Here is a 5,810-nt window from a genome sequence, read left to right as displayed (position 1 = left end):
CAGTTTTCTTCATTCTGTTGGCACCCACCTACATAGGAAGAAATGATCATCACGATAAAATAAGAGAAATCAGGGCTTGCACAGAAAAAATTAAGTACTCGGTTTTCCCGCACCCCGTTCGGGAGTGGAACGGTAGAGAGACAGCTTGAAGGTGGTTCATTGAACCCTCTGCCTGGCACTTTATTGTGAATAGCAGAGTAATCACGTAGAAGTAGAACAGATACACAAAGGCTCAAACCTTTACAATAGTAAAAGTATGCAGGAAACAGAAGAAGCTAGCTCAGAATAACAGTGCCTGGGTAATCATAGCCAGTATTGAGACAATGCCACAAACCACTACAGTAGCAAAAGTATCCCAGAACAAGAAGAAGGTAGCTCAGGAACACAGTGGCAGACTGTCATAGCCAATATAGACGTAAAGCCACAAACCAGTACTGCAATAGAAGTGTAAAGGGAAGTAAAAAGGTAAGTCAGGGGCTTAGTGTCCAAATTAAAATTGACATTATGGAAAAAAGCCATAAATTACTACAGTAGAAAATATATACAAGGAAATGAGAAAGGTATCTCCAGTGCATAGTGACCAGATTATTACAGCCAATACTAACACAAACCTACAAGCACTACAAAAGTAAACGTGAACAGGAAAAAGAAGAAAGTAATTGTCACAGGCAGTATAGGCACACTGCTGAATGAATGTACTGGGAAAAGAAGAGTAACTCAGGAGCATAGTGACCGTACAATCATAATGAATATAGGCACAAAGCCATAAACCACTAGAGCAATAAAAGAACACAGGAAAAAGAAGAAGGTAACTCAGGAGCGCAGTCACCTGATTATCGCAGCCAAATTAGACTCAAAAATGGTTCAAATGGCTCTAAGCACTATGGGACTTAACATCTGAGGTCATCAGTTGCCTAGACTTAGAACTACTTAAACCTAACTAACATAAGGACATCACACACATCCATGCCCGAGGCAGGATTCGAACCTGCGACCGTAGCAGCTAAATTAGACTCAAACCAAGAAAAGAGTGCAGAAGTAAAAGTTTACAAGGAAGTGAAGATGCTAAGTCAGGAGGAAAGTGACCTGATCATCATAGGCAATATAGACAAAAAGACACAAGCAACCCCTATAGTAAAAGTACGCAAGTAAAACAAGAAGGAATCTCAGGAGCATAGTGATCACGTTGTCTTGTTAAAAACAATCTAAAAGCTACAAACCACTATGGTGTTAAAATACACAATAAGAAAAGAATCTTTCTCATTAGCATAGTTACTGGAATATCCTAGCCAATACAGAGCACAGCCAAAAACCACTACAGTAGAAAAAGTGTAAAGGAAAAATAAGGCGGTCGCTCAGGAGCACGATGAGTGGATTATCATGACCAATATAGACATAAAGTCGGAAACAGCTTCAGTAGCTAAAGAATACAGGTAAAGGAAGAAGGTAGTCCTGGGTGTCTGTGATGGTATTATTTTAGCCAATATAGACACAAAGACACAAACTAGTACGGTATTAAAAGTATGCAGGAAAAACAGGAAAGTAACCCATTAATTTAGTGACTGGAACATCAAAGCGAATATAGACACAAATCCAGAAGCCACTACAGCAGAAAAAGTTTTCGGGAAACGGAAGACGGCACCTCAGGAGCATATTGATCTGATTAACTAACCAAATATATCTACAGAGACACAAACCACTACAGTAGTGGAAGTATACATGAAAAACAATGTGAACTCGTGAACTAGTCAACGGATCATCACTGCGAACATAGGCACAAAGACATAATCCAGAGTGGTAAAAGTGTAAAGGAAATTTGAAGGTATCTCAGGAGAATACTGAAATAATTAGCATGACCAATATTGACAAAAGCAATAAAACACTCCAGCAGCTAAAGAAAACAAGAAAAATAAGTAAGTAACGCAAGTGCAAGGTGACATGAACCGATAGCCAGAACGTTAAGACCACCGAGCTACAGTCGAAAGAAACCCATCCAGGCTATAGCAGCGTCACCCGGCGGGGACTGACTGCCAGTCAGAGACACACGCGCTGCATTTACTACCAATGAGCGTGTTATCCTTGTGTAGAATGGGGACAGATGGCCCGGAGGCTCGGCACGAACATTTCGGAAAATTCACGACTTGTCGGGTTCGAGGAGTGCTTGTGATGAATGGCTTCAATACGTGCGAAACCAAGGTGAAACTGTGTCCACACGTCGCGGGGAGGGTAGGCCACTCCTTATTAAAGATCACGGACGTCGTAGGCTGCGCGGACTGGTAAAACAGGAAAAGCGACAAACTGTGGCCTAACTAACATCAGACTTCATATCAGCACACACTCCGCTGCAAAGTGAAAATCTCATTGTGTAAACATCCCCCAGGCTGTGGCAAAGCCATGTCTCCGCAATATCCTTTCTTTCAAGGGTGCTAGTTCTACAAGGTTCGCAGGAGAGCTTCTGTAAAGTTTGGAAGGTAGGAGACAAGGTACTGGTAGAAGTAAAGCTGTGAGGACGGGGTGTGAGTCGTGCTTGGGTAGCTCAGTTGTTAGAGCACTTGCCCGCGAAAGGCAAAGGTCCCGAGTTCGAGTCTCGGTCCGGCACACAGTTTTAATCTGCCAGGAAGTTTCATCAGACTACAATGCTGGGCAGATAGTAGTGTGAGCACAAAGTGCACCGAACACTCCTAACGTGGGGCGTACGCAGCCGACGACCCATGCATGTGCCAACGTTAACACCACGTCATTGTCAACTACGACTGAAATGGGCATCGATACTAGACGTTGGCGCCACGGTAGACTGTTGCATGGTCTGACGAATTCTTATACGTTGTTCGTATACCGAAGGGAGGACGGGAATCCGTCGCCTCCAAGTGAACAGCTCCTTGGCACTTGTATTCCGGGATGGTTCAGTTATGCTCTGAGGAACATTCACGTGGGTTTTGGTCCAATGGAGCTCTTGCAGGCATCATGATGGTCAATGGGTATTGTACACTGGTTGCAGACAACGTACACGCTTTCATGACGATCATGTTTCCCGACGGCAGAGGCAATTTTCATGAAGATAATGGACCATGACAGAAGGCCAGGCGAGTGGTTCGAGGGACACAGCTGGGAGTTACAATTTATGTGCTGGCCCCCCAGCTTGCCAGATACGAACCCGATGGAACACATCTGGGATGTGATTGGACGTGGTGACAGATCTCATCAGCCTCTCACCGAATTTTATGGGAATCAGGTGACCTGAATGTGCACAGGTGATGCCAGCTCCCTGCAGTGACATACCAAGGCCTCATTGCTTCCATGCTACGAGGCGTGGCCGCTGTTATCAATGCCAAAGGTGGACAAACTGGCTATTATGTAGATTGTCATAATGTTCTAGCTGATCAGTGTAATTACACGCTATGACAAAAAAGAAAAATGTCGGACGTGCCACAAATAAATTGTCCAAACTGGAGGGAAATCGGTTATTATTTCTATTATTGCTATTACTATTAGTATTTTAGCAAAAGTGGATGATTTATTCAATATAAATAGCTTCAGAAACCACTTTGGTCACTCTTAGGCTCTATTGAAAGCAGCTCTTTGGCTTGGCACTGACTGAAGGAATTTTTGGTTGTCCTCCTAAGTTATATCGTGGAAGTTCTTTACGGTTGCGAGTTAGATCGTCAAAATTCTGAATTAGTTGCAGGGGCCTTTCCACAATGGTACAAACTTTCACAATTAGGTAGAGATAAAAAATGATTCAAATGGCTCTGAGCACTATGGGACTTAACTGCTGTGGTCATCAGTCCCCTAGAACTTAGAACTACTTAAACCTAACTAACCTAAGGACATCACACACATCCATGCCCGAGGCAGGATTCGAACCCGCGACCGTAGCGGTCACGCGGTTCCAGACTGTAGCGCCTAGAACCGCTCGGCCACTCCGGCCGGCAGGAAGAGATCCGGCATACTTACTGGCCTAGGTAGGGTTTGGAAAACACGAATAAAGACAATAGAAATTATCGCCGCGAGTGGGCGAGCATTATCGTGCTGAAATGTAAGCCCAGGATATCTTGCCATGAACGGTACAAAAACGGTGCTGTGCCGTTAGGGTGCCGCTGTTACCAATCAGATGACTTCTGCTATTAAATGAAATGCCCGCAGCCAATCATACCTCACAGGTTTGTATTCAACCGCTGTCTGGGGCGTCTCCATATACATCTTCGGCTTGGAACCTAATTTAATGGATTCGAATTATCTTCAGTGACGAGTCCTGTTTCGAAATGAGCACTGATGACAAACGATGACAGCTCTGTAAATATCCCGAAGAGCGCTGGTATACCAACCTTACTGTTACCCACTATGCGGCCCAACAGCATGGACTGATGGTCTGGGGCGCCGTTTCTTTTCGTAACAGTACCCCGTGGCACACTTACAGCACAGCAGTAAGTCGACGATAATCGACACATCATTTTGTTACTCTTCATGACCAGTCTCTGCAAACACCTTGAGGCTAGCATACTATTGTGGTGATACGCGATTACAAGAACTCCGCAAGAGAGTTCTCACAGCCTTTGTCACCTCAGTCCTCCAACTTCCGACCTACACATGGTCCCCTAGTAGAAAAAGCTGTAATGGTATGCAACTGTAAAACTGATAGAATGATGTCTATCAGATTTCAAGGTGAGTCCCTTAATATCATAGTCATTCAAGTGGATGCCCAAACCACCGATCCTAAAAAGGAAGTTACTGACCAGTTCTGCGAATATATACAAGAATTACCGCTGTCAACACCAAAAAGGATGTCGCCTTAATAGCTGCAGACTGGAACGAAAAATTGGGAAATCAAATTGTAGAGGCTATAACGGGAAAATTTGGTCTTGGTACAACAAATGAAACAGGACAGAGACTCCTAGAAATCTGCCAAGACAATTCTTTGGTTGTAATTAACACACTGTTCCAGCTACCCAAATGACGCCTATATACTTGGACTTCGGCAGACGGTCCACGTCAGAATCAAGTAGATTACGTACTTTGTTATAAGAGATGGAAAAGTGAGGTTCAATCAACTACAACAAGACGTGGAAACGAGCTCACAAGCTTTTAATTGCAAAATTATGGCTGAAACTAAGGAAAGTAACAAAAGGTGTTCCGTCTTACAGATACGACCTTAAGGCCATACCTTCTGACTACACGTAGAAGACCGAAACAGATTTAATGCATTAAAGTTAGAAGACAAAAGCCCAAAAGAGCTGTGGACAAAGTAGCCAATACTGTCAAGGAGGCAGTAGAAAACACATACCCAAGAAAAAGAATGACAAGAAGGCCAGATGGCTATCGGCTGAGGCATTGCAAGTTGCATAAGAATGAAGGAAATCAAAAATAAAAGGGGATGGATCAGTAATGTTTAAATTAAACACAGAGTTTCATAAATCAGCTGGAAGAGATAAAAACGTCTTCTTAAAAGAGCAGTGCAAAGAAGCTGAAGATAATAACAGAATGGGGAAGGCAAGCGACCTTGCAAAAAAAAAAAAAAAAAAAAATGGTTCAAATGGCTCTGAGCACTATGGGACTTAACATCTACAGTCATCAGTCCCCTACAACTTAGAACTACTTAAACCTAACTAACCTCAGGACAGCACAAAACACCCAGTCATCACGAGGCAGAGAAAATACCTGACCCCGCCGGGAATCGAACCCGGGAACCCGGGCGCGGAATGGAGAACGCTACCACACGACCACGAGCTGCGGACCGACCTTTGTAAGAAAATTACTGACATCAAAGGAAAATTCAAGGCGAAAATTGGAATGATAAAAGATAGAAATGAGAA

Source organism: Schistocerca cancellata, chromosome 4, assembly GCF_023864275.1.
Source record: "Schistocerca cancellata isolate TAMUIC-IGC-003103 chromosome 4, iqSchCanc2.1, whole genome shotgun sequence".
Lineage (NCBI taxonomy): Eukaryota > Metazoa > Arthropoda > Insecta > Orthoptera > Acrididae > Schistocerca > Schistocerca cancellata.
This window is presented reverse-complemented; position numbering follows the sequence as displayed.